The 25677-nt window shown below is 44.8% G+C and overlaps 1 protein-coding gene across 6 annotated transcripts in view; it reads left to right on the top strand.

Moving 5' to 3' along the window:
• The window catches only part of TRAK1 (trafficking kinesin protein 1), a 318154-nt gene that overhangs the window by 139608 nt on the left and 152869 nt on the right, over positions 1–25677 (top strand). For all 6 annotated transcript variants that reach the window (XM_068236310.1, XM_068236308.1, XM_068236307.1 and 3 more), the window contains one exon: positions 17950–18144. The gene's annotated coding sequence lies outside the window, so the exon portion shown is untranslated. The remainder of the gene's footprint in view (positions 1–17949; positions 18145–25677) is intronic.

Genomic DNA, 25677 nt, shown 5'->3' with positions numbered 1-25677 from the left:
ATTTCTCACTATTCTATTAATATTATTCCCACTTACACTGGCTGCCACCTCTTGTGGGTAATGGAAAAAAATGTAAGAGTTTGGACAGCTGTGTGTCTAATAAAATTGTGCCTCAACAGGAAATGGATTTACAGGAGCCAACTAGCCAGGTCATTTCAATATATTTATTGCAGAAAGTACAAGTGTGCACTGCTTAAATCTTTGTCTACTGCTATTTAATGTAAATAATTATTTTACAATATTCATTTAAAGGGAAGGTCCAAGCAAAATAAAAAAATGAGTTTCACTTACCTGGTGCTTCTACCAGCCCCATGCAGCCACCCTGTGCCCTCGTAGACACTCACTGCTGCTCCAGTCCCCCGCTGGTAGCTTGCCGACCTCGGAGGTCGGCGGGACGTATTGCGTACATTTTTACGCATTCCCGCTAGTGCAGGAACATTAACACATACATTTTTACGCATTACTGGTTCAATGCTAAAAATGTACGCATTAAACATTTTTACGCATTGAACCAGAGAGTTGAGGGATGAACTAAGGCTATACAGTCTGAACTGTACTAAAAGTATTAAAATGCTGCCATTACTGGCAAAAAGGCAAATCATCCATTTCAGATTACATAATGGTCACAGGAGAATCTGCCATCAAGTAACCATCTGTTAGATGATATTCCTGTGGGACAGCTGTCATTAAGAAATCTGCATGGGTTTGCAATGCGGGAAAGATTACCAACAATTTACTGCAATCTTTGTAGTTCCGTGAATACTGCTGGGTTAGAGGATATGTTGTAGCAGTTGCCAAATGAAATGAGAGTGAAAAAAAAAAAGTTTGACTAAGAGCTAATTTCCTTGGCATCCCCAAAACGCAACATTGATTATGATGTCAGGCAGGGCAGTTCAATTTTGTGGTGGTAAAATTAGTTTTACTTTTGTCCAGTCTGCATTTTAGAAAGCAGGAAAAACAGTTGTGGTGTGAGCTTTTAGGGCAGCTAGATTAGGAGTAGAGAAACAGATTTGGGTGTCATCAGCATATAGGGGATGCAGAAATAGAGCTGCCAAGCTGAGCGAGATGAGTAATGGATGGGCAAGGTGACCTTAGTTTGGCTACCCATAATCGTAAGAGTTTCCTGACCGAGGGCCTTTGGGTATAGAGCAGGGGTCAGGAACCTTTTTGGCTGAGAGAGCCATAAACACCACATATTTTAAAATGTAATTCTGTGAGAGCCGTACCATGTTTCAAACTGGGACAGTGCGCATGCGCAGCAGAGGGCTCATGTCCATGCTGCCATGGTGATGTGTGTACAGTTGATCCGTTGGGCAGCGGAAGTGCCAGACACGTCTTCAGCTTCTCTTGGGTTTCAGCAACATCAGCGATTTCCCCTAGAGCCAGACAGGAGAAATACAGACTAACAGCTTGTACAATTAGCTAGCTGACTTGGGGGTTGATTCACTTTGTAGGACGAGATCTCCACAGAGTGCTGGGATCTCGTCCTACAAAGTCACTGGACCTGACAAGGTCCAGAGTGGGACAATTGGAGAAGCTGTTCGTTTTGGGGTAGGACGGGTAAGTTAGTAGTGCATGCTACAGCATTAATGTACCTAGTTTGAAAATTTGTATTTGCGCCACCACACTAAGCTTCACTGCTTGAGCAGTATAGCTTAGTGAATCAACCCCCCACTGATTTGTATGTGAACCAGATTTAGCCATCAAAAGAGCCACATCTGGCTCCCGAGCCATAGGTTCCCTACTCCTGGTATAGAGGATGACTGGCCCTCGTCCAGGGCATGAGTCAGATCATGCATGGGTCTTCTCTGCATTGACGTTCAGCACTGGGGCTTCCTTGGAGGCCCTATTATCTGCCTTCCTGGGCACCATTTCACAGCACCCTTTATTGTCATTATCCGTCCTCGGTTTAATAATAATAATACACACCCTGTTCCCAGATTCCACTCAGCCTGCTGAAAACTTCTCAAGAACCCAGATATTCAGAGAACCCATAATCTTAGGAGTATATTCTGATCTGATTATAATCGGAGGTACTGTGGTACATATTCTACTGGAAATACAATATCTCCGGAGTATCTACAATTAGTGAAATTTCCTGTAAGATCTTAAGCAATTTATCTTGTGAGAATCATCCAAATTATAACTCTTTTTTTCTTGTATATTAACAATGTGAGAGGTTTCTTAATGCATATGTTACGGCCAGAACCCGAAGCCTGGCCACTTCGGGTTCTGGCCGGTCAAAACGAGAAGTGGCCGGCTGATGCGGCCAATGTGAGAAATGTACCCTCATTTCGGACTTTGGCCGGCAAGAACTCGTTGTGGCTGTATGCGGCCGGCCAAGTCCCGAAGTCCTGCTCCCTCGGCTCTCCCCCGCTGCCTGCACTAATCAAACCTCAGATCAGGGCGACCGGACCGACGAGGCGGAGAGAGGCAAAGCACACAAGTCACCCGCAGTACGTGAACACTTCAGTGCGGAAGCGCCAGTCATTTGGCACTTCCGCATGTGAAGTGTACAGGTCCGGGCGGGTAGCGTGCGTGTGCTACTCTGCCTCTCTCCGCTTCTCCCCGCCTCTTCGCCCTGATCTGAGGTCTGTGAGTAGGCGCACAGCAGGCAACTCTCCCGGCGCACACGAAAGCAATCAATGCACATAGAAAAGCGCCCCCCTCCAGCCATGCAAAGCACCCCCAGCAATGCAAAGTGCGCAGCCCGCCCCCCCCCCCCCCCCAGCCATGCAAAGCACCTAGTGAAGCACCCCAGCCATGCAAAGTGCGCAGCCCTCCCCGCCATGCAAAGCACCCCCAGCAATGCAAAGTGCGCAGTGAAGCCCCCCCAGCCATGCAAAGCACCTAGTGAAGCACCTCAGCCATGCAAAGTGCGCAACCCCCCTCCCCTCCACCATTCAAAGCACCCCCAGCAATGCAAAGTGCTCAGTGAAGCACCCCAGCCATGCAAAGTGCGCATTTAAGCCCCCCAAGCCATGCAAAGCACCCCCAGCAATGCAAAGTGCCCAGTGAAGCCCCCCCGCCATGCAACGCACCCAGCGAAGCCCCCCCCCCCCAGCCATGCAAAGCGCCCAGCGAAGCCCCCCCCCCCCAGCCATGCAAGCATCCCCAGCCATGCAAAGCACCCAGAAAAAGCCCCCAGCCATGCAAAGCGCCTAGAGAAGCGCACCCAGCCATCACTAATCACCACTGTAATTTGATCTCTCCCCTGTGTCACTCGACTGCTGCAGCAGAGCAGCTAATTTTAAAGCGCAGGATGATAAATTTGTCTGCTTTCGTCAAGAAGTAGACACGCTGCTGATTTGTTGCAGGATTGTGTATTCGCTGTGACAAAGAACGTTTTTTTTTTTCCTGTGAAGGGTATTATGCTGTTGTGTATCTTTCAGAGCAGAGAGGAGGTTCCGAGTGCCATTCATGGTGCTGGACAGGACCCGAGATGTTCTGGGATCTGTGCGTTTTGGACTTTGGCCGACTGACTTTGGCCGTTTCTAGAACTGGCCGGCCAATGTCAGAAATTCCCAGCATTTTGGACTTTGGCCGACGTCAAATCGGCCAGTTCTAGAAACGGCCGGCCAATTCTAGAATTGGCCGATTTCTGGTTTTGGCCGTAACACATATAAAACTCTGATCTTCAGGCATTGTAACTGGCAGATTATGGGTAGCCAGTATTAGCTGATATGAAGTGGTAGATCAGCAGGGCCCTGCTAGTGATCAGGCTTTGTTTTACTGAGTCAGTAAATTCATAGCAGCATGTGACAGCCTGCCTCTGCGACAGCCATAGCCCTTCTATGGGATGCTTATGGAGAAGTGGTGATTATGACAGCTGTAGTAGAGCATGAGCATATAAAAGAATAACAGAAGAGAAGATGGAGAAAAGAAAATCTACACTTAGTATGTAAAAACATGAGTGTAAGGCTATACAGGCATAGTTACCAGCCCATATTACTCTGATGAAGCAGCCAAATGCCTTTTGAAGTGTTGGTCCTTTCTCCTCTCTCTGCTGATTTCATATATCAGTGTGTTTCGTCTCCTGAGGTGTGGTTACTATCCCTGTATGCTTGTTTGCATTTTTATTGATTTCTGATATGATTTACTGCTGATTCTGACATTTAGTTTTTGCTGCATGATATTCATAATCTTACCACATATACAGTACATATTGAACTATAGTTTTCTGCTCTATGCATCTTATTCGTTTACTTGTATTAATTCTGATTTATATTATTTATGGCACTTGCATGTTAACTGTTTTATTATATAGATCATACACATAAATGACAGGAAACTTTCTGTTATGTTTATTTTGCATTTAAGTTGTACTCTATGATTTAGCAGTTGATTGATTTATGTATTGGCGTCAAAGTTTATTGTGTACAGAGTAAATTGTTTTTCTCTTTTAACTGTACTTGTTGTTTTATGTGTCAGATTTATAGATATTACAAATATTGATATTGGGTCATATGCAATTCACTTTTTCACCTTAGTTTTCTCTTAGGAGATAATTTTTCATCTTTGATTTAAAATAGTTTTCCAGCACTTTTTAGCTAAAAAGTACCAAAAAGTTGGTGAAAAAGTAATATTAAAACTATTTTGAGTATTTTCTTGTTTTCTGGTGGCTTAAAAAGCATTTTATTGACAAGTTAAAAAATATCACCTAGGAGAAAACTGAGTGTGAAAAAGTGAATTGCATATGGGTCAGTGTTTCATAATGCATGTTCCAGGGTTCTTTCTTTTTTGCTTTTGATTAATGTTTACTTCATTGTGGCTATATACTGTATATGAGATGGAACCGTTTTGGACGTTTGCTTTTTCCTTTTTTTTTTTTTTTTCTCATTGATAGATTTATGTATCTGCTTGCAATTGCTTCCTGTTGTAGCCTTCACAAATGCCAAGTGATCCAGTGATTGTGACCAACCAGTCAGGGACTTGCAAATATATCACATGCCCCTCTGTGATTTCATTTTATGGACATATAGGCCTCAATTCACTAAGATCATGCTAGAGATAATAAGGCAAGAGAAAACTTACCTCCACACGTGAGAGAGTTATCTTACCTCTTCATTCCTTAAGTTACCTCCCCTGTAGTTAATTTACCTACTCTGTAGTTAATTTACCTCCTCTGTAGTTATTTTCACATGCAGCTAATTAACAGCCTGTCTTTAACTCTGGAGTTATTTTAAGGATTGGAGAGTTAATTTAAAGACAGAAGAGTTAACTTTAGGCTTGCCTGAGGTAAAATGTTTCCTGAATACTACATGCCTTATCACCATGGTAACAACTCTAGAAGAGTTATTAAAGACAGGAGATAAGTTTAGTGAATTGAGGCCAAAATCTTTAGTTTGGATACTATAAAAAGGGTTTGCAACATTTTCTGTTTTATGTTGCTGTCTTGTGTGTCCTGATCTGGGAGAGTCACAAGACCGAAATAGTAGTAAATAAAAACTTTCACAGAACCCTGTGAAGGCTTTGTTTCTGTCAATCAGTTTTTGATGATGAATTTGTTAAAAGTGGCAATAAAGTCACCACATATGCTGAGTCTAAAATAAATGTCCTGTACTTGCTGTAGCTGAAAAACTTTTGTTTGTGCTGAAGCTAAAAAGCCATAGTTATGGCAAGTTTTTTTTTTCTGCGATGTGGTCACATGGTTATGCCTACAAGAACTTGCCAAGTAAGCAATTTTTCCAATATAAAGGCATTGAGGTTCTTTCCTACCATGCATCTAAGGGTGCAGTATGTATTCATGACCCAGGGAAAAATGTATGGATTTTTAGCTTCAGAACAAATATTATTTTGCAGTGTTAAAGGGGAGGGCATTCATTTTAGACATAAGATAAGTTGAGGACTGTAGTTTTTGTTTAATTTTTGGTGACAGTGATGAAACTACTAATGCAATCACTATGAGGCCTCTTGTACACTTCATGCGACTCCGATTTACGTTTTTGAATCTGCACTGCATGCTGCTTTTTGTTTGTTTTGATAGCATGAAGAGAAAATCAGAATCTCAAATCACACCCTTGTCTCTCACCGGGGATAAACACACCCTTGTCTCTCACCGGGAAAGCTACCAAAATGCGATCACCAAGAAAAAATCCTCCTACCTATCACAGGAGATCGCAAAGGCCGCCAACAGACCAGCCCAACTATTCCGCACAGTTGATAGACTATGTAATCCATCCTGTCTAAAACCCACTATAACTCCCTCAAAGGAGCTACCGTATTTCGCGCCGTATAAGACGCTCTGGAATATAAGACGCACCCAGGTTTTGAGGGCAAAAACCAGGGAAAAAAAAGAATATATACTAAACCTGATGCGTCCATATTCCAGGAGCGTCTTGTAGGTGTTCTACCCCCAATTAATGTCCTCAATATTCCCCCATGTGCCCTCAGGTGTCCCCCATGTGCACTCAGTGTCCCCCATGTGCCCTTAGGTGTTCCCAGTGTGGCCCCCCGGTGTCCCGCATGTGTCCTTAGTGTCTCCCATGTGCCCTTAGGTATCCTCAGTGTAGTCCTCAGGTGTCCCCCGTCAGCCCTTGGGTGTTCCCAGTGTAGCCCCCAGGTGTCCCCCATGTGCGCTCAGTGTCCCCCATGTGCGCTTAGGTGTTCCCAGTGTGGCCCCCAGGTGTCCTTAGTGTCTCCCATGTGCCCTTAGGTATCCTCAGTGTAGTCCTCAGGTGTCCCCCGTGTGCCCTTGGGTGTTCCCAGTGTGGCCCCCAAATGTCTCATGTGCCCTCAGTGTTCCCCATGTGCCCTTAGGTATTCCCAGTGTTGCCCCCAGGTGTCCCACATGTGCCCTCAGTGTCCCCATGTGCCCTTAGTGTAGTCCTCAGATGTCCCCTATGTGCCCTTGGGTGCTCTCAGTGGGCCCCCAGGTGTCCCACATGTGCCATTAGGTGGTCCCAGTGTGGCCCCCAGTGTCCCCATGTGCCCTTAGTTTAGTCCTCAGGCGCCCCCATGTGCTCTTAGGTGTTGCCCCCAGGTGTTCCCCATGTGCCCTCAGATGCCCCTTCCCCTCATCTCCCTGTGTGGTCCGCTCCCCTTCCCCTTGTAATCAGTGTAGCAGCGGCGGCGGCGGCATGTATGTATCAGCGTTGCCGGTATCACTGCCGGGCTCCCCGCGCTGACAGCTTTCCCAATCTTTCCTCCCCGCATATGTGCGCCCCCCCCTGGTGTCCGCGCTGCCCCCGCTTGTGTGTCCGCTCCCCCCGGGTGTCAGCATAGCGCTGGGCAGTCATACTTACTCCAGCCGCTCTCCGGGAATGCAGACCTGGTCTCCTCTCTGTCGCTCCTCTAGTGATGGCTTCTGTAATACGCGTCATTGATGAAGCCATCACTAGAGGAGCGACAGAGAGGAGACCAGGTCTGCATTCCCGGAGAGCGGCTGGAGTAAGTATGACTGCCCAGCGCTATGCTGACACCCGGGGGGAGCGGACACACAAGCGGGGGCAGCGCGGACACCAGGGGGGGGCGCACATATGCGGGGAGGAAAGATTGGGAAAGCTGTCAGCGCGGGGAGCCCGGCAGTGATACCGGCAACGCTGATACATACATGCCGCCGCTGCTACACTGATTACAAGGGGAAGGGGAGCGGACCACACAGCAAGCCAATGCAGGGAATCCCCGATAGCGGCGGGTCGCGGTTCTTATCGGCGGGCGTTCGTAAGTCGGGGATTTCCTGCATTTGCCGTATAAGACGCAGGGACTTTTTCTCCCCATTTTGGGGGGAGAAAAAGTGCGTCTTATACGGCGGAAAGTACGGTATGTGAGAAATTTGCCTGCTACTTTGCTGACAAAATATCTTCTATTCGGTCTCTCATTCAGTCCACAGCACCCAAGACTCATGCAACTAATGGAAATAGCTGCAAAAACAACCTAACACCCTGGACTGATTTCAAAAGTATTAGTGAGGAAGAGATCTCAGACATCCTCTGTCGTCTCCGCCAGACAACCTGCGACCTGGACCCTGGACCAACTAAACATATGCTGAAATGCCCTGACCTGCTTGGTCCAGCATTTCACAAAATAGTAAATTGCTCTCTGCAAGCAGGGAGGTTTCCTACCTCTCTAACAGAAGGAATCATCAAGCCCCTTCTTAAAAAACCTTCCATGGATCCAGATGCTATGAGCAGCTACAGACCTGTCTCCAACCTCCCCTTCTTAGGTAAAGTTATTGAAAAGGCTGTCTATCTGCAACTTGAAACCAGGCTGTCAGTAAACAACATCCTGGACCCTCTACAATCTGGCTTTAAGAAACACCACAGCTGTGAAACAGCCCTCATCCAAGTCTGCAACGATCTGCTCATGGCAAGGGACAGAGGGGAATGCTCCATCCTAATCCTGTTGGATCTCTCAGCTGCTTTTGATACAGTTGACCATGAAATCCTGCTTAACAGACTGCAGGCGTACTGTGGCATCAGTGGATCAGTCCTCCAGTGGTTCAGATCATTCCTGACTGACAGAACACAGAGAGTATCCCTAGGACCTATAATGTCCAAACCTGCACCTCTACAATTCGGAGTGCCACAAGGATCAATCCTATCCCCTCTGCTGTTTGCAATCTACATGTTGCCACTCGGTACACTTATCCAACGACATGGCCTGACGTACCACTGCTACGCCGATGACACACAGCTATACCTGTCCTTCAAACCTGGTGGAATAGACCCTACCCCAAAAATAAACTCTTGCTTAGCTGAGCTTCAGGCATGGATGAATGATAACTGGTTGAAACTGAATGCTGACAAAACTGAGGTCCTGTTTGTCCAAAGCCAGTGCTCGCCATCAAAACAGCTCTATCCTAAAGCAACACCAATCAGGATTGGGAATTCAGACATAAACAGCTACAACCTTGTGCGCAGCCTTGGCGTACTAATCGATGGGGAATTGAGTTTCAGAAACCAAATTTCATCTGTAGTTAAATCTTCCTTCTTTCATCTGAAGAACATTGCAAAGATTAAACATCTGATTCCCCCAGAGGATCTTCAAACCCTAGTCCACGCCTTCATCACATCACGGCTGGACTACTGCAATGCCCTTTATGCTGGCCTCCCCAAAAAAGACCTGCGTCGCCTGCAATTAGTGCAGAATGCTGCTGCCAGATTGCTAACAAACCAGCCTCGCCACTGTCACATTACACCGATCCTTCGCTCACTGCACTGGCTACCAGTAGAATGGAGAATACTCTTCAAGATTGGACTGCTGACATTCAAATCCCTGCACAATCTGGGCCCTGGATACATGAAGGACTTGCTGAAGCTGCACCACACCTCTCACAACCTCAGATCAGCAAGTTCTATAAACTTGGTCACTCCCAGAGTGCACCTCAAAAAATCTGGAGACAGAGCCTTCTGTCATGCTGCCCCTACTCTTTGGAACTCCCTACCACACCCAGTAAAGACAGCACCATCCCTGGAGCTATTCAAATCCAGACTGAAAAGCCACCTGTTTAGCCTGGCATTTCCAGATTTATAAAATTCTTCCTCTGTACCACGATGGTCGGAGCCATGCTTATGCGCTTTGAGTCCCACGGGAGAAAAGCGCTTTACAAATGTTATTTGTTGTTGTTGTTGTCAAATCGAAATCGTAAATCGGAATAGCCAATCGGATTCGCAGTGTGTAGGCGGCCTCAAGCCTTACTTTTAACCAACTCATTCTTTGGGGTTTAAATAGAAAATGTAGGAGAATTGCCTTAGCTACCTGGTTGTTTTCATGGATATTACAAAAACAGGAAGTGAAAGGAAACACTGGGACACAAACAACAACATTTTTTTTTTCCAGGGTGTTTAAGGTTTAGATCTTCCTGTCTTGTTCTGGTTGATATCTGGGTCCAGTTGGGTATATTTTTGTCTGTCCTTCTTATGGATGTTGGTAAGAAGGTAACAGTAATTTTAAGTGTGGAGTCGCACTTGCTTGGCTTCCATCAATTTCAGATGGTCAGGTGTGCAGATCCAATAGTCCCGGACACCATGGGACTCAAACTGTAGCAAATGAAGAGAAAGATCCGCACCACCTTCTAGAACTAGGCAGCATGAAGATGGGCAGGAGCCCGAAACAGTGGACTGTCCTGCCGCAAAGTTCTTTTTAAATTTGTATGTTTTTTTCCAATAAAACAGACTAAGCTTTTCTGAAGGTGGTGCGGATCTTTCTCTTCATTTGCTACGGTAAGAAGGTAACAGGCAGCAGTGACAGAATGACTATAGTTGAGCTCTTCTCCACTAAAACTAGTGTAAGACTAACAAATTAACTTGTGAATAGAGTTGAGTTCTAACCATGACAACCCATCTGCAAATGAAAAGAAATAAAGAAACCTTTAGGCAGGGGATACACTTGTCTTTCAGTTTTCTGATAGTGTTTTTCTGTGTGCATTTTCGGCACACCATGGGCCATATGCAATTCACTTTTTCACCTAAGTTTTCTCCTAGGTGATATTTTCACACCATATCAATAAAATGCATTTTAAGCCACCAGCAAGCAAGAAAATACTCAGAATAATTTTTACAGTACTTTTTCACATACTTTAGTACTTTTTCAGTTGTAGAGTGCTAAAAAGTTATTTGAAACAGAGGATGAAAGATTATCACCTAGGGGAAAACTTAGGTGAAAAAGTGAATTGCATATGGGCCCATGTGTGTGTTTGTATGCATATAAAAACGTGCGCTAATGTAATTGATAGAGAAAATTGACAAATTGTGCAGAATTATGCTGCAGGCAAGTTGTGTTTTTTTTTTTTTTTTTCTACTAGTGAAAAATGCATTCATACTATCCATCACCGCATATGCATATTACCCTGTCGGCGCACTTTGCCGCGGGGTAATGTGCAAGGGGAAATGGTGCGGTGCACTTGCATTTTATTTCTTTACAGTGAATTGATTTACTTTCTGAGCAAACTGATATGTCTTATACACTATATTATTAAAGGACTTCACTTTTGGGGATATCATATTTCTATAGGGAATAGCATAAGTGAATTATGTTAAATGACTTATTTAAGGCAGGGGTGTGCTGCCCTTTTATTTTAATGATATTTTATTTGTTAGCTTTGTACTTATGCTAAAATAGTAAATGTTGTTATACTTTACAGTTGTGCATCTCTTATTTTAGTGTGAATTTTCTTTGTAATAAAGACTTGTTCTGCTTGAGATACTCTTATCAGATATTATACTGTCCTTTTTGCATGGTTGATTTGTGCTGGAAAATGCAGTGTGGATTTGGAGTATCTGCAGGCCAGATGTAATCACTTTGTGTCTGTCATATGATCTGACATACGTCACAGCAGCATAGCCATCATTCCTTAATGTTATCAGTAAAGTATAATTGCTAGCAATTAAGTCTTTCCAGTTTGTACATCGGTTCTTCCATTTTTTTAGGGTTCTAATTATTATTATTTCTGTAAGGCTTATAACATTGATAATTGTAAGTGCAAACATGCAATCTTATTCCTTTGTCTAAACTTGGGTGGTTTGTGCAGTAGAGATGGGCCGAACGGTTCGGCCGCAAACTTATTCGTGCGAACTTCGGTGGTACACTTTCGCGGTGAACTTTGACCTGCCTCCTATACTACATCATTAGGGTCAACTTTGACCCCTTTAATCACAGTCAGCAGACACAGGGTAGCCAATCAGGCTACACTCCCTCCTGGAGCCCCCCCCCCACCCTATAAAACGCAGGCAGCGCCAGCCTTTTCACTCACTCGTGTGGCTGCAGTAATTAGAGAAGGAAGAGAACCTGCTGACATAGGGAAAGCTTAGTTAGGCTCTTGTGTTAGGCTTGTTAGGTTGCTGCTCCTTGCTGATACTTTTTACTAAAAAGCACTCCTCATCCTCAACCGCTCTTTTGAGAGCTAATGTTGTTCTTGTGATCTATTCTTTTTCTGTGTGTGTCCCACAGACACTTGTGTTGCATATACAGCCCTGTCAGTCAGTCGCAGCTGCTGGACCTTGGCTCCTTGGTAATTCCTACTGTGCCACTGCCAGGCCCAGCACATTCAGTGACTACCTGTGTGTGTGTGTGACAGCCGCACATTTGTAATACCAATCACTGCATACCCACCTGTTCAGTGCACCTACCTACGTGAGCGCACGCAGTGTTCTATACCAGTCAGTCGCTGCACCTGTTCACGGTACCTGTGTGTGAGACAGCTGCACATTGTATTGATACCAGTCACTGCATACCTGTTCACTGCACCTTTGTGACTGCCCATTGTATTAGTCAAGTCAGTGCATACCTTTCATTTCATCCCCCCCAATATGGGCAAAACAGGCAGAGGCAGGCCACCCGGCAGGTCTGGTCGAGGTTGTGCTGTTGTGATTTCGTGCGGCCCTGGACCAAAGTACAGTGTTCAGAAGGCGCGTGCCATCAACCCCCAAGATTGTCAGGACGTAGTTGACTATTTAACACAGAACACCTCATCTTTCTCAGCTTCCGCATGGAAGCGGGACATATCTTCCTCCTCCTGCTCCGATTCTGGCACCACCACCAAAGTGCCATCGCCCCAGGGCTCAGCGGTATGGAATTTTTTTTGTGTGTCTGCCTCAGATGAGAGCAATGCCATCTGTACTCTTTGCCACCAAAAATTGAGCCGTGGAAAGACCAAGACCCGCGTAGGGACAACTTCCTTACGAAGGCACATGATGACAAAGCACAAACTGCAATTGGATGACCACCCGAGGAAAAGCAGCATACAAAAGCAAAGTCACACACCGCAGTGGAAGATACCAGGCCGCAATTATTTCTCAAAAAAGGTGATACCCAAACTGTACCAAGATGTTGAAAGGCAAGTGGTGTCATCTCTGGCACACAGCGTTGGGTCAAGGGTCCATCTGACCACGTGGTCTGCAAAGCACGGTCAGGCCTGCCGAAGACTAAGTCTGTCCCCGCACACAGCATCTCTCCCTGCAGGCCGCTTGACTGCCTTCTCCGCCACCACCAACAGGGTCCAGGACTCGAGGCGGATTCCTGAATTGCAGCGGCCGCTATAATAATTTTTCTGCCTCCTGTACAAGCCTGCCTAATTTTTCTGGCTGCCCTGCAGCTGCAACAACAAAACAAAAGGCATGTACATGTGTCAATTCCCCTTCGTGATCGTTAACTTGCCGTGGTGAAGGGGCTTGCGTATCACAATGAAGCAATGGCCAACGGCTATATGAATGTCTCGGGGGTGGGTGGCGGTGGCACACCCAAGATAATAAGGTGGTTGCTTAATTGTGGACAGACCAAATTCGATCAGCTGGACAGTCACTGTTCTGTCATTGAGCTTCCTTAGCCCGGCGACCATATGGGCTGGAAAGCCACCATCATCTGCACTCTCATCCTGGTGCGCACCAGTCCAGCACGGCCGTCACTACACAAACAGCTGTTTGCAGTCACTGCATACCTTTCACTGCATCTGTGACTGCACATTGTATTATACCTGGCAGTCAGTGCATATCTTTCACTTGAATGAATGGCAGACTTGCCCTCCATAACAGATTCTCATTAAAGGATTTAAAGAGAACCCGAGGTGGGTTTGAAGAATGTTATCTGCATACAGAGGCTGGATCTACCTATACAGCCCAGCCTCTGTTGCTATCCCAACCCCCCCCTAAGGTCCCCCTGCACTCTGCAATCCCTCATAAATCACAGCCACGCTGCTGACAAACAGCTTGTCAGAGCTGGCTGTGTTTATCTCTATAGTGTCAGTCTGCTGCTCTCCCCGCCTCCTGCAGAACTCCGGTCCCCGCCTGCATCCCTTCCCTCCCTGCTGATTGGAGGGATGGGGACAGGGACCGGAGCTATGCAGGAGGCGGGGGAGCAGCAGAGACTGACACTACATATGTAAACACAGCCTCACAGCACGGCTGTGATTTATGGGGGATTGCAGAGGGCAGGGGGACCTTAGGGGGGGTTTGGGATAGCAACAGAGGCTGGGCTGTATAGGCAGATCTAGCCTCTGTATGCAGATAACATTCTTTAAACACACCTCGGGTTCTCTTTAAAGTTGATTAGTCTCATATACAGCAGGGCCTCGAAAGTCCTCCTGTGTTATTTTTTGTCACTACCGCCTTGAGTTGGGACTTGCATGCCATGCCTGCTGCCTTCCTTGGATGTGTGGTGGTAGCCATTCCTGCTCCTTTGCCCACAGCGTGCCTGCTGCCTTCCTTGGATGTGTGGTGGTAGCCTTTTCTCAGGCTCCCACTCTGGACCGGAATCGAACCCTGATTCCCCGGCCATTACCCGTGGTCACCATGGTACTGAGAAAGTAATATGGAAACTTGTTTATCATTCACACAGTTGAATGAATGGCAAACTTGCCCTACATAACAGATTCTCGTTAAAGGCAAGTGGTGTCATCTCTGGCACACAGCGTTTGGGTCAAGGGTCCTTCCTTGGATGTGTGGTGGTAGCCGTTTCTCAGGCTCCCACTCCTGACCGGAATCGAACCCTGATTCCCCGGCCATTACCCGTAGTCACCATGGTACTGAGAAAGTACCATCGAAAGTTTCACACAGTAGAATGAATGGCAGACTTGCCCTCCATAACAGATTCTCGCTAAAGGTACTGAATAGCCAGCAGAAAATGTAATTTTAAAAAATAGATGCAAGCTTTAACAATGGTAGAGAAAGAACCATCGAAAGTTGATAAGGCAGTCAGACATTACCTGATATCACTGAGGAAGAGCAATCTCACCATGGTGCGCACCAGTCCTGCACGGCCGTCACTACATAAACCGCTGTTTTCGGTGTGTTACACAGTAAGTTTGGTCTGTCCGTGTGAACCAGTACACTAATTACACTCCCTGATTGATGTATACACATGCAAGATGTGTTAAAGCACTTTAGGCCTCCAATTTAGCATGCAATGTGATTTCTGCCCTTAAAACGCTGCTGTGCGTCAAATCCAGATTTTTCCCCGGGACTTTTCGCATGTATCCCACTCCGCCATGCAAAAACTCAGATGTTAGACCCCTTGAAACATCTTTTCCATCACTTTTGTGGCCAGCATAAATGTTTCTAGCTTTTAAAGTTCGCCTCCCCATTGAAGTCTATTGCGGTTCGAAAAGTTTCCGCGAACCAAACTTTTTACGGAGGTTCGCGAACCTAAAATCTGAGGTTCAAGCCTTCTCTATTGTGCAGTTCTCTTGAAAGTGACTCTGTTGAAGGCTGTTTGCAGAGGTCCCATCCTACTACTATTTGTCAGCCAGTGTACAAGACCAGTGTGTTATCAGAGGTTAGTAGTACCGGTGAACAATTACTTCTGTAGTAGCATAAGTGATTTTAGCATGAGTTAACAACTATCAGGACAATACATACTAATTCTATATAGATTTTTTTTTTTATGTTAAAGGGAACCTGAAGTGAGTAAAATTATTTAAAATATACACATGACGTAGCTGCAAATGAATATTACATACTAACCTCGCCGTCACTTCCTCTCAGATGCTCACCATTTTCTTCTTACAGTGATCCCTTCCAGTTCTGACAATATTTTGTCGGAACTGAAATATACTAGTTGCTGTCAGTTACAACTGAATGTGCAAGGTAAAGTCCATGTTTCCCTATGGCTCAAGTGGGTGATATTACTGTTTAACAGTTTTACCAGGAAGCTGTTATGGGGTAATGGCCGTTTTTGTAATGGAAGACGGATAATTCCATTGATCACAGTGGACAAATGGGACGCAGGAGAGGAGAAAGCGATTGAGTAGACTACACAGGAGGTAAGTATGACCTGTGTATGGTTATTTTGACTTTTTTATTTTCAGTTCAGGTTCTCTTTAAGTGTGCTTCCAGTCCCAGTTTTTATTGTTAATAGACGGGAAAAGGGTTAAAACATGGTCAAGCATTATAACTGGTTCTGTCCCTGTTAAACAGTCATCTCACTTCTAACCGTAATCAAACAATGGTTGTACTACTACTGCTGTCTTAAAGAGAACCTGAACTGAACATAAAAAGTCAAAATAACCATACACAGGTCATACTTGCCTCCTGTGTAGTCTACTACTCAATTTCTTTATCCTCTGTTGCATCCCATTTGTCTACTTTGATCAATGGAATTCTCCGTCCTCCATTTTAAAAATGGCCATTACACCATAACAGCTTCCTGGTCAGCACACTGTTAAACTGTAATATCACTTACTTGAGCCATAGGGAAACATGGACATTACCTTGCACATTCAGTTGTAACTGACAGCTGCTGATCTATAACTGACATCAACTGGTATATTTCAGTTCTGACAAAATATTGTCAGAACTGGAAAGGATCAATATAAAAAGAAAAAGGTGAGCTTCTGGGAAGAACTGACGGTGAGGTTAGTATGTAATATTAATTTGCAGCTACGTCAGGTGTTGTTAATAATTTTACTTACTACAGGTTCCCTTTAAAGCGTATCCGAGATGAAAAACTAACTATAACAAGTAACTTGTCTATATATCTTGTCTAAAGTTTAGATAGTTTACACAGCAAATCTAGCTACAGACAGCTTCAATAGAATATGATCATTTCTTCCTGTAATACAATGACAGCAGCCATGTTGTTTGTAAACATTACACACAGGCAAAAGCTTATCTGCATCTTCAGCACTCAGCCTAACCCCGCCTCCTCCTCCCTCCTCCCCTCTGCCTCTGAAATCTCTGGCTAGTAAGACTTCCCCCTCCTCTTGCCCAGACTGAGCTCCCATGAGCCCTTGCTACAGTACCAAGGCTCTCTGAAAGGCTGTGGGCAAAGGCTTGTTTAGTTTATAGGGAATTAGAGTATTAAAACAAAAACAAAAAGGTTATATGGCTTGAGGAATGCCCTATAAACAATAGGAAAGGAACACAATTATGCAATGAGTAAAAGTTCATCTCGGATCCACTTTGAAAAAAAAAAAAAAAAAAATCTCATCATGTGTGAGAATGGATTTAAGCGTAAAAACACATAAAATGTGATAGAATATCGCCAATTTTGTATAGCTTCATTGTAGAATAAGAGCCCAGTAACAGAGATAACCTTTATGTAGTGTTGTGGCTTCCAGTATGTCTGGAGACTCATGCAGCTTACATCTTGTGTTTTGGTGTGGGACTTTGAACCAAAGCATTTTGAATATGTAATTAATTGCTCCACCTGACATGATCAATTCATGTACATTATACACTAGATCTGAGCATCTAGTGTTTGATTTTTGTATTGATCTGTAGTTCAATGCCAGTCTGTTTGTGGAGGTGCTGATGTCTCATTTGAATTTAAAGATGAGCTGTGGTGTAAATGTGAATGTATGTATATTGTAGTCTAAATTGGTGTGTAAACTGCATTAAAATAAAATCCACTAGTGATTACTATCCTTTACTTCTAAAATGCCAACATGTTATGGAGCACTTTACAATATATTAGAAAAAGGTATAGATTGCAGACTTGAGGGGAAGAAAAATGTTTCCACCCAGCCTTACAAAGGGATCACAGATGCATTTGCAAAGGAGTGCATCAAGCATCAGAGGCCGAGAATGATTGACAATAATTTATAGATAAACAGGTGGACAGAAGGTAAGATGATTATCCAATTGGGACTTGCACCAAGGCAGTAGATGAGGAATGGTGGGAAGGGTTGATGAGCCTTTCACCGTCTTTATAAGAACACCTGTAGAGGAAAGAGTCCATTAAAGGGGTTAGGGAGTCTTGAGTGGAGGACACTGCTGCAATATCTGAGGGAATCTGCTAATACTTGGTTGGTCTCCTGCATTAGAAAAGTTATATTTTAAAGGGGTTTACATAATGTAAGCTTTAAAACATAGAGCTATTACCATTTTCGCCAGCATCTGTTACATTGGCACTGGGACAGGAATTCTCCCTATCAGGGCCACACAGTAGCAGTTACATAAAACATACCATCGTTCTTTCCTATTATATCCAGGACAAAGTTTTAGCTATATTTCTACCTAAAAGCTACCCCAGCTACAACATTGACCATTTTTCAATATTTATTGTGAATTCTTGTAGATGTGTGCAACAGTACTGACCTTCCGGAAGTTGAAATCATCAGCCTACTGGAAGAACAGCTGCCTCATTACAAGCTAAGAGCTGACACCATCTATGGGTATGACCACGACGACTGGCTCCAAACACCGCTCATCTCTCCTGATGCCAACATTGACTTGACAACTGAACAAATTGAAGAGACCTTGAAATACTTTCGTAAGTAAATCTAGCCTCTCCCTAACTCAAATGTCTCCTTTCGTAGTATGACATTGTGACGTGTATTGACTTATGAATTTGAGAATGTCTTTTACCAAAATGTCCATGTATCCTGGCCTGATCACAGTAACACAAGCTGTGATGTCAATAGGTTGGCAGCTTTTCCTGTTAGTTTTCGTTTGTAAATTTTGCACTACTGATTTTTAACTCAGGTTTGATGTAAAATATTTTCAAGGTTAAACCTCATCGAAGGCTATATTACCTGTAATGATGCACTTCTCATAACTATTGTCGGAGCATTTTCCACTGATATGTAAATAAAAGTGTGTGTGTGTATAGTCACTCCTCCACTTAGCCACAAAACTCACGATCATTTTAAAACGTATTCCATGCCATTAACAGAGTCAGCGCTGATGGCCTACGTCAGGTTAAAGGGAACTTGAAGTGAGAGACATATTTAATTTTAAACTTGTAAATGTATGTTGCCTTGCTGTCCTGCTGATCCTCAGCCTCTGATACTTTTAGCCATAGACTCTGAACAAGGATGCAGATCAGATGTTTCTGACAAAAGTCACAAACACTGGTCCGCACGACATCCGGGGGCCCCAGTCTTTTTCACTGGCTGGGGCCCCCAAACCACCATGTGATATCTAGAAGGAAGTGTGGGCAAGCCCTGAACCTCTCACCTCCGGGAAACTCACCTCCACTGCCTCTAAACTGAATGCTAACTGCAACAAACAGAATTGCTAACTCCCAGCTAGAGCAATTTCCTGCCTTTATCTGGTCAGCAGACGCCAGTCAGCCAATCAGGTGTACTGTTATATAACCAATCAGGTGTACTGCTACAAAAGCCCCCCAGCCAGTGAGCAAGACTGGGGCCCCTGGCTGTCGTGCGGACCAATGTTTGTGATTTTAAATTTCTTTTTTGCTGCTTCCAGGTTGACAGGTGAGTGGTTAGGGACGGGACCGCGTGGGAGATGTGCCTACATGAGGCGTCCCTGTAACCGATGCAATCTACAATTGCGTCCAACCAAAGCCTCCCACCTGAATGCTAATTTATGCAATTCCTGCTAGATTTGGTACAGCAGGTAAAGGGTGTAAAACCGTACACTTGATTGGCTGACTGGCGTCTGCTAACCAGATAATGGCAGATATTTGCTCTAGCTGGGAGTTAGCAATTGTGTGTGTGTTGCAAAAATCTGCCTAGGTCAGCTGCATGCTTGTTTCAGGTATGTGATTTAGACACTACTGAGGCCAGAATGATCAGCATGTGACTGCCAGACAACTGGTATTGTATAAAAGGAAATTAATATGGCCACCTCCTTATACCTCTTTCTTCAGGTTTCCTTTAAATACTCAATATACACAAGTGGGTCTAAGAAGAAGAGGCATGAATGCATGGTGATTCAATAAACATTTTGTTTATGTGCTGTTACAATACCCACATTTTGCCAGTAGTGTCCTGTCTTCAGCTGTAAGCATGTAACAGCCTGCTTTAAATTCTCGGATTATATGAGAGTTAGGGGAGCAGAAGGGACGGTGGAGCAGGTTTTGTTACTGGCAGAGGAGCGTTAGGATTTTGCACTAGATCCTGCTGTGTCCGCCCCCCCCATCCCCTGCAACATGGTGTGAAAAGTGCGCTGCTCAAGACTACCTGTGTCCCTTGGCTTGTTGAATGGAGCGTGCTGACAAGGTGTCAGCAGTGCAATGATTGGGGATTCTTCCTGTGTGGCAATGGCTGTTTCTCATATCTATGATGCCATCTAGTGGCATCTTGAAACACAGCTTTTATTTTCCTTGGGCCAAATCTGGCTATGGAGAGAGGGGAAGACTTGTACTCGGGCACATCTGGCTACTGTGGAGGGGGCTATACTAGGGAGGGGGCTTATATGCGAGTCAATCGCTTTTTCCTGGCTTCTAATGGAAAACTGGGTACCTTGGCATATACGGGTGTTGGCCTATATGTGAGTATATACGGGACTTACTTTTTTGGGTGGAGGATTTTTTTAATGGCTTTGTAACAGGCCTAAGTACATTCTATATTTTGTGTAAAGCTTTGATTTCCTTGTCTAGGTTTAGTGTGTTCAGATTTGGATGCAGGTTTTGCTGAAGCTGACAGTTTTTAGTGAGACATTTCTGTCTTGGATGTAAGTGAATTTAGAAATATCTGCTAATTTTGGGAAAGCTTGGAGATGGCTACAGCATTTAGAAGATAATGTCCACCCTTGAGCAGAGAGAAAGGAGCAGAATGCAAATGTTTATAGAATGAACAAAAATGTTCATCATCTATTTAAGTTTAGTTTTATTATTTCCCATCTCCTATTTCAATTTAGTAACCTATCTTTATTCGTATATTGCTTTTGTTGATCAAAAGTTTTTCTTGCGTCATTCCCATGCTTTGAAATGTCAAGTCTTTAAGTGCTTTTGTGTAGGAATAATGCCTCTGCTTCCAGTAATCACAGGCTTGCTTAGCAAGAATCCAAGCCGTGTGACTGTCCTAAGTTGGAATGTTCTTAAATATGGCTTTAGAGTTTGCATCAATATCTGTTTTGGGAGTTGTTATTAAAGGAATGGTGTAGGCAAGAATTTAACCTATTAAAACAGTCTTGGCTTATTATGGGGAAAACATGGGATTGGCTTGGTGTGTTAAAGCCCTAATGCAGCTTTCCTTTTTTAAATGCCTATGACAGTAAATTTGTATTAATTAGCATTGTGCAAAGTTTTTTTTGCAAGGCGTGTCTGTTTTGCAGCAAACCATATATGGAAGTACATGGCTAATTGGCTCCTGTAGTTCCTTGCTTCCAGCAGTGTAGGAGCTGCTTCCCAGATACAGAGCCATCACCACTTGATGCCATCCACCTCCTTCATAAGGCAAGAGAGACACCTTTTTTTTTGTGTGGCCAGCACTGTAACGGCAGCACTTCCCTGAACAGTGTGTAGTAATGCATTTATTTATTTCCACACTTCTCTCAGTGTGTTTATAAAAGTCTTATTTAGCTTTCATCGCCGTGCTCTGCCTGCATAAAGAAACCATTTCTCACTTATCTTTTATAACTGCACTGTGGAATTTAGTGGAAACGTTATTTTTTTATTTATACAGTGAACAGGGTCAAGGATAAAAGTCATCAGCTGTTGTGCTACAGTTGCTGGCCACATAAAGTTAATCACTTTGCAGTAGAGCAGGGGTGTCAACCTCAAATACAAAGTAGGCCGAAATAGAACACCGGGACCAAGTCACAGGCCATCCTCAATGTTAGTGGCCGCCTCCTTCCCTTATAAAGGTTCCCTGGTGTCTAATGGCCCCCTTCGTCCTCTAAACAGTTCCCTGGTGTCTAGTCACCCTCTTCCCTCCCCTATACAGTTCCCTAGTTTCTAGTGGTGTCATCTACATAATACATGTTCCCTGGTGTTTAATGGTCCTTCCTATCTCCCCTATGCAGTTTCCTGGTGCCCAGTGCTCCCCCTCTTCCTCCCCTATATAGCTTCCTTGGTGATCTTATAGCTCCACTGGTGCTCTACACTGGGCCAAACATAATGCAAAGTGGGCAAAGCACTTGACGGCCAAATTTGATGGCTCTGTGGGCTGGAGTTTGACGTATGCAGTAGAGGGAGATGTATTATACTATGAGATACACTAGCTGGTGCCCCAACCTAGCCTCATCCCAGACTATCTTGTGGTAGAGATGTAGTAGTAGCAGTAAAGTGGTAGAGATGATGTGATAGAGTGAGGATTTACTTTAATGTCCAATCGGTTTAATGCTGTTTATAGTTTTATATGATAAATACTGTTATACAATATGTGCCTTAGAATAAAATACTCAAGGAATTTTTCTAGTACATTTTTTTGTACTTGCATAATATGTCCTTTTTCCTTGTCACTTCTGTATACTGACTTGAATGAGAATTTTTCCTGTGAGTCAGATGTGTTGGAAAAGGCAGATTGGACTGTAACTGGATAATTATACGATCTGTTTTATGTACACAGCTAAGGGGAAAAAAAAACCTGTTTTAAACCATTAATAACCTGTGTGACATAATCGCCTATGTTAGTTATATAACTCAGTAAAATCTACTGATCACCATCTACTGACCACCCCATCTCCCCCAACTTTCTTTTTTTGTAAATTTGCAGGACTGAAATCAAATAAAGTAATCGGCATAAAGCAAACTTGTAGCTGCTTTAATATTACTGTATTTTGAAAACTCGTTTAGTGTTGCAATAGTACTTAATGACTATTTAATTTTTTTTAATGGTTGCGTTCAATGCTGTGCTGCATATTATCTCTCAGTGTAAATGGAGTTCATCTCCCTTCCCACAGTGCTGCAAAAGAATGGCTAAGATGGTAAGTTTTGCCAATTGTACATTTACATGTAAATCGCAGTGCTCTTTTCCACTAGGTTCCTTCTTTTTTCCCGACCACAGTTGCCGGCCTGCACGATTCTTGGCCTGATCACATTTTTTTTCTGACAGCTGCACAATCTGGGTGAGTGGAAAAAAAGCCCTCTCTGCCCACACAAGCCTGTCGCCACCATTTAAACAGTATAGTTCACCTCTGGTATCCTTTAAAATTAATAGGTAAACTAATCGACAGTCCTAATAATAAACAGGACTTTCTTGGAATTCCATACTTGTTTCTGAAAGACTGTACCCACTACGCGATTTTCCAGACGATTTTTCAGATGACTTGAGCTTTTTTTGAGCAATTGTTTCTGCGATCTTGCGATGTGAGTACAGGTGCACGATCACGCAAATGACATTTAGAGACGCTTGGCGATACCGACTGTCATGGCGCATTGTATCTTTAAGATCCCTGACGACTCTGCGCAAAGTACCACGATCGCTTGACTTCGCTTTTGCAGCTGTCATGTAATGACGTCACGCATACCCGCCAGCAGGAAAATGGATTGGGGAGTGCTCATTGTTGAGGGAGTTCGCTGGATCCATTTTCCTGCTTCGCTATGGTGAGTATTCAGCTTAAAGTGTACCAGAGCTGACGACCTATGAAAAATCGATACTTACCCAGGGGCTTCCTCCAGCCCATTAAGCACGTGTGAGTCCCACGCTGTCCTCCCGCAGTCTGCCCTTCAGCTGCGATCAGCCCTGGTAATAGGCTCAGTCACGTCCAGTCTGGGTCTTCTGCGCATGGCCAGACTGACGCGACTGAGCAAGCTACCGGGGCTGATCGCAGCTGAACGGCAGACTGCGGGAGGACAAAGAGGGACTCATGTGCTTATCGGGCTGGAGGAAGCCCCGGGTAAGTATCGATTTTTACATAGGTCGTCGGCTGTGGTTTACGGTAAAAAGAACCTGGGGTGGGGTTCTAAGAATATCCACACACAGAGGCTGGGTCTGCCTATACAGCCCAGCCTCTGTTGCTATGTAGTTTCCCCCCAGGCCACCCCCTGCGCTCTGCTATGCCTCCATAAATCACAGCCGCGCTGTCGACACGCAGTGTGTCGCAGCAGGCTGTGTTTACCTATGTACTGTCATTCTCGCCGCTCCCCCAGCCTCCTGCATAGCTCCAGTCCCCGCCCTTGTCCCTTCCCTCCATGCTGATTGGAGGGAAGGGACGAGGGCGGCGACCGGAGCTATGCAGGAGGTGGGGGGAGCGGCGAGAGTGACACTACATAGGTAAACAGCCTGCTGCGCCACACTGCGTGTCGACAGCGTGGCTGTGATTTATGGGGGCAGAGCGCAGGGGGGCCTGGAGGGACACTTACATAGCAACAGAGGCTGGGCTGTATAGGCAGACCCAGGTCCCGGGGTGCAGATATCATTCTTAGAACCCCACCTCGGGTTCTCTTTAAGGGTTGAACATCTAGGTTTGTAGTTTTTAATTTTTACAGAGGATAATTGCCTGTTTCTGACCTCCAGGAAGCAAGCTAGTTCAGTCTCACTGTCAGTATTGCTACTGCTCTGGGACCAGAATGGAAGCTGGGCTGTTCCATATTGCAGGCTTCATGTAATTCAGCTTTAGTATTTTGCACCCTGGAGTGTTACAGGGCAGATAGGTCTTGACTGGCCTGGACAAGACTATTGCAGGTTATTAAAAGGCTCCAAAGTTCTTCCAAAGTGTTCTGTGATTACTGTACACACAAGCCTGTGTTTATAGCCGTCATCAGAATGTCCTGGGGTGTGTGCACAGTAGTCAAGCTTACTTAACGTTTAATCCCAACAGTAAGCTTTTACCATTTGTCTGCCATGAGATGAGATGTGAATTTTGTAGACTGTATGTGAGGGGAATATTATGCTGTCTTTTATTACACAAACATGAGGATGGTTTAATGGGTTAGCAATTGGTTCTATAATCCCTAGGTTCTGAACACATGGTATGTGTGCCCCTGAGGGTTTACCAGGGCTGGATTTCTGGAAAGGTCACGAAAACCTGGGCAAGGGGGTGGCTGGGTGTAGAATAGAAAAGGGGCGTAACAATAGCGAGCCCTGCCCCAAGTAAAACTCTGCTGGCTGGCCCCCCCCTGCTTACCCCTCCTAAGATTGCAGTTCATTTGGCATGGGGGAGACTGGAGGCTATTAAAGTCAGATCTGACAGGACTAGCTACATGCTTGTTTCTGGTGTTATTCAGATACTATTGCAGAGAACTAGACCAGCTGGTGCTGCGGCAACTGGTATTGATTAAACGGAAATAAATATGGCAGCCTCCGTATACCTCTTACTTCAGTTCCCCTTTAAATCATATGCCGCCCACTTCCGTATGGTAGCCAGATGTGCCCCACTCCCTCAGCATAACATATGATTAGAATCACTCCCAGGAGAGGAGAAAAGGACAGCGCTCCACAGTTATATGAATATAAATGAATATTAGCACCAATGTCACCGGTTATGTATGGGGATCCGCAGACTTCAACCGAGTACACACACTCTCCAATAAATTCAGTCCACCAAACGAAGTTGCGATCACAATCCTGCCCTCCCAATAGGAGCCTAGGATTTCCCTGTAAAAAAGCAGGAACAATAGTGCAATACTGCCTTTTGAGAAGCACCACGTGAGTCACTTCAATGGTCAGTGCAAATAAAGGCCTCCACCAGGGCTATAAGGAAAACAAGGGGGATCTGTATGCCCCCTCTGTGAGTCTCACTCACCAGATTCCTTCTTGACTTTTATGCAAACAAGCCCTCCTTCCTGGGCAACAACAGCAGCAATGAACACCTTCAAACACCTTCAAATACAGAGCGGAACTTGCATAGTGTAAAAAAGCTTAAAAGTTTATTACTAAAACACTTAAAAAATCTGCGTACCAGATAGAAGATCATACAAGCGTTTTCTATGTGTGCCAGCACCGCCGCGGTCGGATCTCTGCTGCACGCCACAGTCCCCGCTCTGATCACTTCCCCCTTCCGTCCTGCGTGGCTCCTAGCTCCGCCCTACGCGTTTCGTCATTCGTCATCTCTGATGCCCCTGATGAGTCGAATGACGAAACGCGTAGGGCGGAGCTAGGAGCCACGCAGGACGGAAGGGGGAAGTGATCAGAGCGGGGACTGTGGCGTGCAGCAGAGATCCGACCGCGGCGGT

This window comes from Hyperolius riggenbachi, chromosome 5 (genome assembly GCF_040937935.1).
Source record: "Hyperolius riggenbachi isolate aHypRig1 chromosome 5, aHypRig1.pri, whole genome shotgun sequence".
Lineage (NCBI taxonomy): Eukaryota > Metazoa > Chordata > Amphibia > Anura > Hyperoliidae > Hyperolius > Hyperolius riggenbachi.
Note: the sequence above shows the minus strand (reverse complement) of the source record. Positions and strands in the feature narration are given on the sequence as shown.